Here is a 13,284-nt window from a genome sequence, read left to right as displayed (position 1 = left end):
GCTATATGATACCATGTCTATAAGAAGCAAAAATCAAGCAAATATCCCACTGGACAGGCTGGCGATGATGAATAAGGAGATGAAGGCCTAAGCTTGATGCCCCAGTTTTCTGAAGATAGCCGGAGTGCTAGTGCTGACATCCTCTTGTGGTTTGAGTACTGTTAAAGATCCAAGGAGCTGACTTAAACTCTTGGCCTGATTCTCAAATTTTGCATGCTTTCCCTATTTTAAGACCAAATAGAAAATAGAAAATTTATAGCAGAAGGTGACCTAGTATGTCTGCTGACTGAGAGCCCTCCAGTGTTCTATTCATACTTTCATCTCTTGGTCAATGGATTATTACACTTAGAATTTAAGTATTTTTAAATGTGATGATGTTTTCAACTATCTTTTCCTTTCAGACCCTCTACTATCATTTGGTGAAAATGGTTTTCCACTTTCCTCTAATCTCTTTGCTAATTATTAGTTATTTTTAAAATGTATTTTTTCATGGGATGTGCATGTTGCCAGAAGTAGTTTACTGCTAATTGCCCTTGAGAAGATGGTAATGAACTGCCTTTTTGAACTGCTGCAGTTCATCTGGTATAGGTATAAACAGTGTTGTTTGGAAAAGATTCTGCTCTGGGTGACATGTCTTAAATACTGTATCTAGGCTCTTGATAGTTTTGTAATCTCAAATTAAATCTTCCCCCAACTGTTTTCTTAGCTTAAGAAAACAACCCCATCCTATTGAGTCTTTTCTCCCAACTAAAATTCTATGACTGGCAACGTACTTGTAAATCTTCTCTGTACTCTCCCAATGGCAATCATTCCCTTCCTGTAATGTGCCAGAACTACGCATAGTAATCTAACTGTGACCTACCTGGTATTTTAAACAGTTCAAGTATAACCTCCCTGCCTTTCTAAGAGAAAGTACGCATGCCTTTCTCAATCACCTGATCTATCTTTCCTGCTATCTTAAGGGATCTCTTTACAAGCACTCTTATGGTTCCTCTACACTTCCCAGTACCCTATTGTATATTGTGTATTCTCTAGTCTTTACCCTCCCTTACATTCACTTAATTGAATTCCATTTGCCACTTTTTTGCCCATTTAAGTGACCCATAAAATATTTTCCCATACCCAACAGCTTTCTTCACGTTCAATCACACCAGCTATTTTGTCATGTGTAAACTTCTTAATCCAGAGCTCTACATTTGAGTTTGTCGTTGCTATACATAACTAAAAGCAAGAGACCTGGCATTGAACCCTACAGAACCCCACTGGTAACAGCATTTCAATCTCTGAAACATTTGTCTACATTTATCTTTTGCTTTTTGTCACCAAGCCATTTTTGAATCCAATTTACCACTCTCTTGGATACCATGGACTTTTAACCATGTGATGTCTATTTATCTCTGAACCACCATTGAATTGTAGTAGGTTTAGGTGTTAATTGGCTCATTAATGAGCCTAATGGACATCCCACTTTTGGCATTTAGGAATCTCACATCAATCTCTTCTGGCTTCCAGTGCCATTGATGCATTTTTTTCCACTGCGGGGGGACTGATGCAGAGGCTTCCCATGAGTAGGTTGGCTTGGTTGCCATGGTATCCACAATAGGCTAGATTAAATTCCATCCACAATGATGCACAAGGTAATGCAATGGTTTTGGACTGGCTCATGAATGGTGGTGAAGTGGAGATGGTCAGAAGTTTCTAGCTGCTCAGATTGCCAACAACCTGATCATTCCACACAGACACTCCAAGAAAATTCACCTTAGAAGATTAAAGAAATTCTGTATGTCGACAACTTTCAACAATTTTTACAGATGCACAGTAGAAAGCATCCTTTCTGGATGCATCACAGCTTGACATTGCTTTGCTCTGACCAAGACTGCAAAAAACTACAAAGAGTTATGAATGTAACTCAGTCCATCATGTAAACCAGCTTTCCATCTGTTGACTCTGTCTGCGCTTCCCGCTGCCTCAGGAAAGCAGCCAGCATAATTAAGGACCCCATGCACCACAGATATACTGTCTTCCACCTTGTGAAAAATGCGAAAGTCTGAAAATAGGTACTATCCAACTCAACAACAGCTTCTTCCTTGCTGCCAGCAGTCTTGAATGGTCCTATCACATATTAAGCTGATCTTTCTCTTCACCCTTTTGGGAATGGCAACACTATATTCTGCATGTTCTTCCCTTCAGCCTTATGTAGTCCTTGAACAGTATGTTTTGTCTGTATAGCTTGCAAAAAAAACAATATTTTTCACTGCATCCCAATACATGTAACAATAAATCAATTCAAATATTACAACTGGGATGGGAAGACTCCACAGTTCACACCATAAGTGCAAATTTTCAAATAATTTACAAATCTGGCCAATTGTTTCCCTTTGCCACTGCTAGACCTAGCATGTATGATAGTTTAATTAGGCTTCTTTCAGGAAACACAGAATTATTTATTTATTATGAAACAAAATTTGTTTTTTAGAACAAGTTGCAAAACTAGTTAACACACAATTTCTAATTGGAAGTGAAACAATTTTTCCCTTCTAAAATTCCAACACATAAAGTACACAACAAATAAAATCTCTGCAGAGGGTGATGTAAGAGAACAAAAAGATACAGGTTCTGAATAGTCCTGATGTTATTGACTTGGTGTTCCTGCATGTGATGATGGAGCACTGGTCACAACAGTTGCCTGGTAGTCCTTTCCAAAGGATCCTTAGTGAAACACTAGCCACAATTCTTCCATCCCGCTGCGCTAACAGTGGGGAGGTGGGGGGACGGTGGTGAGTGGTTGTGGAGAAAGGAGCAATATTTCACAGGTTTCTCCCAAGACGCACATGGCATTCAAAAAAACATGTTCACCTGGATCTTCTCCCAGGCCAAGTGCTTTTTAGCCAATCAACCGGAGCTGATTTGTATACCTGGTACTGCTCCTGGCATGCCTTCCTGCATTCTTCATTGAATGAGTGTTGAACCTTCGGCGTGATGTTAATGGAAGTAAGGGGATTATATTGTGCTAAGAGATTACAGATTGTGGTTATATACAATTCTTATGCTGCTAATAGCACACAGTGCCTCATGGGTGCCTAGTTTTGAGATGGTAGATCTGTTTCAAATCAATTCCATTTAGCATTGTGGGAATGCCACATAACACGATGGAGGGAATTTTCAATATACAAGCAAGTTTAGGCCTCCATAAGGACAGTGCAGTGGTCACTTGTACTAAATACTATAATGGACTGATGTATCTACAACAGATAGATTGGAGTGTACAAGGTCAAGGGCAACAGTGGTTGGCAATGCTGCCTCACAGCGCCAGGGACCTGGGTTTGATTCCCGGGTTGGGCCACTGTGAGGAAACTGCATGCTCTCCCTGTGTCTGCATGGCTTTCTTCTGGGTGCTTCAGTTTCCTCCCACAGTTCAAAAGACGTGCTGGTAGTTGCATTGACTGTGCTAAATTCACCCTCAGTGTACCCAACAGGTGCTGGTGTGTGATGACTAGGGGATTTTCATAGTAACTTCATTGCAGTGTTAATACAAGCCTACTTGTGACACTATTAAAAAAAAGTTTTAAGTAGATTTTTCCCTCTTGTCTCTCTCAACACCTGCTGCAGACCAAGTCCAAAAGGCATGTTCTTTAGGATAAGTTTTAGTGAGGAGCAGAATGAAATCAGCATTAGTAGAGAACCATTTTTGGGGAAATTGATGGGATTGATGGTGGATAAATCTCCAGGTCCTGATAATCATCATCCCAGAGTACTTAAGGAAGTGGCCTGGAAACAATAGATCCTTGGTGGTTATTTTCCAAAATTTTTGGACTCTGAACTAGTTCCTATAGTTTGGAGGATAGCTAATGTAAGTCCACTATTCAAAAAGAAGGGAGAAAGTTAGGAACTATATATAGATCAGTGAACCTAATGTCATTACTGGGGAAGTTGCTAGATTCCATTATCAAGAATTTAATAACTCAGCATTTGAAAGGCAGTAGTATATTCAGACAAAACAGCATGGATTTACAGAAGGGAAATCATACTTGACCAATCTATTGGAATTCTTTTAGGATGTAACTAGTAGAGTTAATCGAGGACAACCAGTGGATGTGGTTTAAGGCTTTTGACAGTATCTTACATAACAGACTACTCTGTAAGGTTAGGGCACATGGGATTGAGGTAATGTCTTGAGATGGAGAGAGAGCTGATTAGCACACAGGAAGCAAAGAGTCAGCATAAATGGGTCTTTTTCTGATTGGCAGTCAGTGACTAGTGGGGTTCTGCAGGGATTTATGCTAGGACCCTAACTGTTCACATTATACGTCAGTGATTTGGAAGAGGGAACTGAATATATTATCTCCAAATTTGCAGATGATATAAAGTTGGGTGGGAGGGTGAGCTGTGAGGAGGATGCAGAGATGCTTAAACATGATTTGGACAGGCTGATTGTGTGGGTGTAATGCATGGCAGATGTAGTATAACATGGATAAATGTGAGGTTATCGACTTCGGTAGCGATAATAGGTAGACAGAGAATGGGTGTAAATTGAGAAAGAGAATACTCAGCGAGACCTTGATGTCCTTGTGCATCAGTTGCTAAAAGTAAGTGCGCAGGTACAGCAGACAGTGAGGAAGGCAAATGATATGTTGGCCTTCATAGTGAGGGGATTTGTGTGCAGGGATAGGGATGTTTTGTTGCAATTGTATCGGGCATTGGTGAGGCTATACCTGGAGTATTGTGTGCAGTTTTGGTGTCCGTATCTGAGGAAGGATTTCCTTGCTATAGTGGGACTACTGGGAAGCTTTACCAGGCTGATTCCTGGGATGCCAGGTCTGTCACATGAGACTAAATTGGTTAGGATTATATCCACGAGCTTAGAAGAGTGAGAGGGGATCTCAGAGAAACTTATAAAATCCTAACAGGGTTAGATAGGGTAGATTCAGAAAGAATGTTCCCAATGTTCCCAGAACTAGGGGACATAGTTTGGGGATAAGGGGTAAACCTTTTAGAACTGAGGCGAGGAGAAATTTCTTCATCCAAAGGCAGTTAACTGTGCTGAATTCACTATCACAAGCCAAAATGTTGTCTGATTTCAAGAAGAAATTTGATATAGCTCTTGCAGCTGAAGGGATCAAGAGATATGAGAAGAAGGGGGATAGGAATATTGAATTTGATTATCAGCCATGACCAAGGTGAATGGCGGAGCAGGCTCAAAGGGTTAAATGCCTACTCCTGGTTCTAGTTTTTATGACGGTCAGCCTGGTAGTGGTACTTCTGAGCTGCCCTGGATGAAAGTCTTTGAAGTTTCCCACCCAGAATACATTCTGTGCCCTTGTCACCCTCAATTTTTCTTCCATTGGTGTTCAATGTAGAGGAATATTGATTCTTCAGCTGAGGGAGGATGGTTGGTGATAATTAGCAGGAGGTTTCCTTGCCCATGTTTGACTTTATGCCTTGAAACTTAGTGGCACCCAGAGTCAATGTTGAGAACTTCCAGGTTACTTTCCTCTCAACTATATACTATTGTACTGCCACCACATGTGAGTCTGACCTGGTGATGGTGCTACCTGGGACATTGTAAGATATGATTCCATGAATAAGAGCATTCAGGCAGTTGCTTGATGAGTCAATGGGACAGCTCTCCCAATTTGGAAGCAAAACCCCAGATGTTATTAAAGAGGACTTTGCAGGATCAACTTTGCAGGTTTGCCATTGTTGTTTCCGCTACCTAGGTTGATGCCAGGTAGTCCATCTGGTTTCATAGATCTAGATCTGGAGACATACGTAGACCATTTGGCTGATTTCCTTCCCTAAAAGGCATTAGTGAACCAAATGGGTTTCATGGATTGACCAGTTTCTAAATTCCAATTTTTTAAATTGAATTTAAATTCCACTAGTAGCCCTGGCCTCTGATATTATCATTCCAGTGGCATTATCACTCTGTCACCAGCACACACCAGTTTTAAATGTGTTAGAAATGTGGATACCAGACAGAAATGTGTAAAGATGTTTTGTAAAACATTTTCAGATGCAGTAATACAGTTTTAGTGAGGAACTCCAACTTGTTAGAGATTAAGGAAACCAAGAATGAGGTTTATAAACCAACCATCAATCTATATTTGTCTACGTTAGGAAAAAAAATCAGTGGATGCCAAATCACTTAGATTAATGAGATGGAACGATTGGTATTACTGTTTTCAAAAAGTTGTTTTCTCTTTTTTTTGTCGTATCAGAGGAGGAATTGTAATTTGACTGTGCAGAGCAATTGGTAATTGGAGGTCATATGAGAAAAAAACAGGAATACATCAAACCAGACTTGGCAACTCTAAATTTTACTTCAGTTCACAATTCATTTAAATCTTCATCTAAGTCTGTGAGACCAACTCTCTGTCTTACTGCTGCTTTTCTTGCCTGCCCCACCAACTGATCCCCTCTCAGCCCATGTCTCAGACTACCATAGACATTGTTACAGGTCCAGGACATCTAATTTCTGTGCAATCCTCTGCTATGATAGCATAAGATCAAGAGCCAATTTATCTGGGGGTCCTGTCTGTCTTCTGCTAAAGTAGCAGCCAAATATTGCAAGAAACCTTGTGGAAATTAGTGTTGTTTGTTTCTTAAAGTTGTTTTAATGCTGCAATCTTTTAACGTAAACATCGTGTGGCACGATTGTGCAGTGGTTAGCACTGCTGCTTCACAATACCAGGGACCCAGGTTTGATTCCTGTCTTGGGTCACTATCTGCGTGGAGTCTGCACATTCCCATGCCTGCATGGGTTTTATCTGAGTGCTCCGGTTTCCTCTCACAGTCCGACAGACGTGCTGATTAGGTGCATTGGCCATGCTAAATTCTCCCTCAGTGAACAGGCACCGGGGTTTGGCAACTCGTGGATTTTCACAGTAACTTCATTGCAGTGTTAATGCAAGCCTACTTGTGACAATAATAAATAAACTTAAACTTGTGTATGAAGGATTTGAATTAAACTGAAGTGTGCTTTCAGCATTAAAATTTCCATAAAAATAATCTAAAAACTGAAACATTAAAACCCAGCAAATGATGGGAAGGATTTCTCGTTTCATTGTTCAAATGACCAATATGAACGTTTGAGCTTCATGCTTAGTCTATGAGAAAATCTAATTCTCTTTACTAAATGACTGAAGCATCTGATCACTTATTTCATTAGTTATAATTAATGTATACAATGGTTTCATTTGACAGGATAAGGTTTAGAGGTTTTTTTAATGAAAGTTAGTTAAATAGGGGAGCAAAATATGTTTATGGATTCTCAGCATGATTCACATTTAAGTTTGACCACATAATTGAACACCATTGGCATAATTTATTGTGTAATTTTTAGAAAAGTAATTAACTAATGAATCATGCCATGCTATAGTTTTTCTACAAAGTCTATGGCTTATTTCATTTATAAATTTTAGTGTATGTTAGTTAATTACTTTGATTATGGATTGAATTTTTTTATTGCGAATATCATAAAGTTACAATATGGAGCCTTTATTTTTTGAAGAAAATTCTCCATGTTACTCTAAGCAAATACATTCATTTTTAATCTAGTCTTAGTTGAATAAGTCTTTTGTGTGAGTTTGAAGTAAAAGTCCCAAGGTCAACCTTAGAATAAATTGGTTGTGACTTCTATTAAATTTAAGTTACAATTTTATTTACCCAGAGAATGCTGAATGTTCCTCCACCCCACCACCACTTTTACAAATTGCTTTTCCTTTTATTTATTGGAATTTTATCATAATTTACCTGTTGGTATCCTATACATTTTTCTTAGAAAGGCTTTGAAGGAAACATATTAGCATGGATGTGTTGGCACAGTTGTACCTATTGGTACCTACTGGCACTTTAAAACCAGAGTGTTTTGCTGGTGGTAGCCAAAGGTAGGGAATATGATTGTACTAGACTACTCTACTTTGCCAAAAATCCCTTCAAGTAGAGTCATTATTGTTGTACTGTAGTGTGTATTGTTAAGGAAATGAATTTCTTAGCGGTTCCTTGGCTGTCATTATTAGAGTGCACAATGTTTTTTTCACACAAGTCAGTCAAAGTTAGCGAAAGAGCTTGCAATCTTTTTTAAAAGTTAGGCCATATTTAACACTTATGACTTTGTGTACATAAACTCCATGAAAATTGATCAAACTTGGGGGAAGGATGTGGAAACTCATGAGCTTCAAACTGAGCAAGATAAAGAAAAGATTCATTTTGTAATATGAATGTGAAGATTATTAGATTGTTATGTTTTGGGACTGGCGCTTTAATTTAGTGTAAAATGGTGGAAGATGCAAGTCATGTGACCTTTTCTGAATTCTGCCTGACAACAGGCATGGTGGCTTGATTGTTGAAGATTGGAGAGGGCCCAGGTAATTTTACTCAGAAGCAGGTATAAGATCTTCTTATCCGTGGACAATGACAAGGGCTGATCGAGAACCCCCAGCAGATTTCTCAACTAGTACGCCAAGGAGAAGGAGTTCATCTGACTGTTCCATTTCAAGGGTGAATTTGAGCGCAGGAGGAAGTCCATTAAGACATGTAAGGAAATTATTACATTCGGCCTTAAAACTAAATATAGTTTAGTCATCACCCCTATAGAGTGTCAAGATACGAAGGTTAGATGGATTAGCCATGGTGAATGTATGGGGTTATGGGGATTGTGTGAGGGAGAGGGCCTGGATAAGGCCCTCTTTCAGAGAGTCAGTGCAGACTTGATGGGCTGAATGACCTCCTTTTGCATATAGGGATTCTATGATTTTATGACTATGGGTAGGCTTTCATCTCAAAGTTTCACGTGGAGTTGTTATGAATGTCAGGCTTTCAGAGCAGTTGTATGTTAAGCCATCTAATTAATTACATGATAGAATGAAGGTGGGGTTTAGAAAATAGTTAATCAGCATTTCTACCTGGATACAAGGCTCATGTGATTCATGTTGCCATGGAGATGAACTTTGAGAGGTGAAGGATTCAAAGGAAGCCATTGTTGTATTCAGTTACAGAGATTGTCTTAAGATGTCATGGAAACTCATGGACAAATCAGTCTGTAAGTATCAAAGAGAAAGAGAGAAAATGCTATCACTATTCACCAAGTAAAAGACTCAGACTGAAAAGACCAAGATTATGATGATTTAAACAAGGTTGGAGATTCATCTAATTTTGTCTCAAGGAACGAATTTCCAGGGTAACCCTCACCTTGAAAATCAGTTTAGGGATGAGAAGTTATGTGCCTGGAGGCGGAAGATGGAAACCAGGGAGATGAGAATAGTTTGGGACCGGTTACTGGAGAATGAAATATCACTTACGGGACAGAATAAAGTATATTTGTGGAGGGAGATTTTGATCATTTTAAAAGTCGAAGGTGTAGGACAAATAAAGAAAGGTTAAAAAATCAGTAACAAAATCTATATAATGATGCTTGGCCCAGAACCCAGACATCCACTACATTTATTGAAACACCTGCACCGCAGATTTGTTTTATTGATAGCTCAGACTGGCTGGTTTCGCCTGTCAATTTCACAATGTCATTATGGAAGTGAACAGAGCTCACTATTGGAATCATGAGAAGGACCAAATGAACTTGTGTTTTTAAAGATCTCCTCATGCAGTCTAGGTTTCATGTTCTCTAAGGGTCTATGAACCACAGCTATTTAAAAACCTGGCCTAACTACTTAAAAGTTGCAGATTAAGATGAACCTAACTCCACAATGGAGCTGGCCAGGTCAGGATTGGGGGGCTTTGGTAGGAATGTGTCTGCACTATTTGAAGGCACTCCCATCAATCTGACAGCTTAGGAATGGGGTCAGGCATCCCAGTATGGGGACCCCCTCACCATTTTTTAAAAGGCTCCCAAATCATCTCGATTCGGTGAAAATCCGAGCAATATTGCCTCTATTCTCTGAAATTGGGTAACTACACTTTTCCTGTTTTTAGCAGTGCTGCTAATAAAATCATTGCTACTTGTTCAATTGAACTTGATTATTGGTGTCTGCAGCCATAAGATTCCTATCATTCAAGTCAACAGATTAAATCAAGGCCTACTTATTTTTTCAGATGGGTATAAATGTTTCTGTGGCAATATATGAAGAAAAATGAGGAATTTTTACAATGCCCTGACCAACATCAACTGATACCACCACAATTGGTTAATTGGTCATTTGTCTCTTTGTCATTTATGGGACCTTGCTGTGTGCAAATTGATTGTTGGGTTTAGTTACATAACAACATGAGTACAAAAAAAATAGTTGGCTGTGAAGCACTTTGGAATATGCTAAGGACATGAAATAAAATATATTTCAGAAGATATAAAAATGAAAGTACTTTCTTCAGTAAATGCAAGTTTAAGAGTGAGGTCAGATAATTCTTCACCCAAAGAGTGAGCATCATGTGAAACAGATTTCTGAATGAAATAGTGGACATTATAAGCAATAATTTGATGTTGTGCTGGGAGTTGTTTGGGTCTTTTTGATTGGATTAGCTGAGAAAGGATTTATGTTGTCCTACAATTTATCATAATTGATTTTAAGCAGGCTACACTACTCTTGTAGAGATCAACTGACCCAAAACAGAATAAGGACAGAATTTGGAAACTCCCAGGATTATATTTTGCAATTCCTATATTGGAATACTGGCTACTCTTCAAAAGTATTTAATTGATCAGAGGGAGTTTGGAAGGCTTTGACTTCATGAGAGCTGCTATATAAATGCAAGTTCTTTCTTTACCACACAATGCAAGGCCTCTAGATTTGTCACTAGGGAGTTTCATCACTTCACCTTTACAAATGCACTATGTAGAGAGCAGGTACTCAAACACGTCTCCTGCAAAGTGGCATGGAGGTAATTCATATTGTGCAACCTTTAAATAATTACTATGGTACAATAACATTTTTTAGATTTCTTGCAATGAATATAATCAAACCCATCTAAGATTTTAGTGCTGGAGAATGAAGAGGGAGCACAGTACAGTGTCACAGATTGGTCGGGTGTGCACATTAATAATGTTTGTCGGGAAATCAAAATAATCCAGGGCTATTTTAACAAGTGTTTAGGTGATACTATGCGATTACAGTGCTTTAAAACATAATCTTTTTCGCTTCTGGCTGCTGAGTTCAAATCTGACTCGAACTGAGAGATATGAGGCTGTGTTACAAAATGCATATAGCAAACATCAATCCAGTTCCTTCTGGATGCAGGACAATAAGAATTATCTTGAAATGCCAGCGAAGAAGAAAATGAATTTGTTGAGAAACTCTACTAAAGGTGATATAAACAAACCTTAAATCACTTATGCTGCAACAATTGGAAAGGCAAAATTAGTGGTTTCCCTCTGGATTCGCAGTTCCTATTATTATGATCATTAATTCATTCACTGCATATCCCCATTTGTAGCATCACTTGTTGTAGCTCAAAGCACCACCTGGTTTCTTCCTGCAATTTAAACTCATTTCCTTTTTATATTCTGCTTGTGCTGAAATAGTTTCTTAATTGCAATGTACATACCTTAAAAATTGCACAAAACAATCCTTCCTTTTGATATTAACTGCATTTGGAATACTGCCTCTAGCATTGGAGATGCTGATACTGAGACTTCACTCACTAACTGAAAATAATTTCATAAAAACAAGATACCGGATGCAATTTTGAATGATTACAAGGAAGGAAATCAGCAAAGAACCTACGTCAGCAGGGGTATTATTATATTGATACTGAGTAGCATCCAGGTGATCACAGCCTGAAAATATCTTGGTAACAGTGACCCTAACATAAGGATGTAAAAAATGTTGAGCCTGTTCCAGCACTAAGTCTGAACATAACTAATCTTCATCATCAAGTTCACTTTCTTAACCTATCCCCAAATTCCCTGATTCCCATAAAGTCCAAAAGTCTTTTGATCTCAACCCAGAATATACTCAATGACTCCAAAGATGTGCAGTTAGATGGATTGACTATAACCAGTGTGCAGAGTTATTGAGTTAGGATGGGGAAGGGGGTGTTCTTTTGGAGGGCAGACTTGATGGGCTGAATGGTCACTTCTGCACAATAGGAATTCTATAATTTTATGACTGAACATCTGCAGCCCTCAGGGAGAGATAACACTTTGAAGAAATTCCTTCTCATCTTTCTCCTAAATGGTTTCCCCCTTATCTTGAGACAATGCCCCTTAGTTCAAGATTCTCAACATCTACTCTATTAATGCCTCTTAGAATCTTGAATGTTTCAGTGAAATCACCCCTCATTCTTGCAAATTCTAGAGAATTCTGACCCATTCTACTCAACTTCTTGTCATTCCTGGAATGAGAGTGTCAACACTCTCATTCTAGGAATCAATTCAGTGGACATTCATTGCAACTCTTCAAAGACAATTGTATCCTTTATAAGTTATGAAGACCAACCAATACACAGTATTCCAAGTGTAGTCTCACCAAAACCCTGTACAAGACTTCCCTCATACTTGTACTCTAGTCCTTTTCAATATATGGAACATACTATTTTTCCTTCCTAATTGAATGTTTTGTGTAAGGACAGATGGTAATATGATGGATCTTAAGATTAGACACATGAAGGAAAAGCGAATGTATACACTGAAGTCGTCATAGTCCCCGATGATTATAGGTTTCTCTCCCCTTTGGTGGTTATTTTAACATAAGGATCACCATACCTAAAGCAAGGGACAAGGTTGAGAAGGCAGGACCTTCATGAGTAACGTCAGCTAGTATAGGAATTGAACCCACACTATTGGTGTTATATTGCATTATGAACCAGCGTCCAGCTAACTGAGCTCCCATATGTACAATAGAAATATTTAGAAAGGCAAATATAGAGGGAATAAAAGTGATCTAAGGGAAATAGTCTTGAAAGCACCAATTGAAAGGGATAGAATGGAAGCAAAGTAGATCCTGTTGAAGACTACTAAAAAACAGTGTACAGAACAGACACATTACCAGAGGTAGGTAGTAGAGAAAAAAGATCAATGTGAGCATCAATGAAAGGTGATGCGGTAGAAAGTGACTAAGGGAGAGCAAATATACTAAATTAATTATTCCTTTAGTTCATTCACCATATTCTCTGCGGCTTTATATTTTGGGAACAATCCTTTTATCCAGATTCACTTCCATTTTCCCTTTGTTATCTTTCTCTGTGCTGAGAGAGATCATGAACATTACTTTCAAGACACAACGTAAGCTCATCGAAAATTCTGAACTACACTGGGAATGTTGAAAATTCCTGCATGTGCAATTTTTAAAAATAAATTAATTCTAATTTGAAACAAAAAATGCAGGTAGTTATTTT

Source organism: Carcharhinus amblyrhynchos, chromosome 3 (assembly GCF_965287045.1).
Source record: "Carcharhinus amblyrhynchos chromosome 3, sCarAmb.v2.hapA, whole genome shotgun sequence".
Taxonomy (NCBI): Eukaryota; Metazoa; Chordata; class Chondrichthyes; order Carcharhiniformes; family Carcharhinidae; genus Carcharhinus; species Carcharhinus amblyrhynchos.
Note: the sequence above shows the minus strand (reverse complement) of the source record.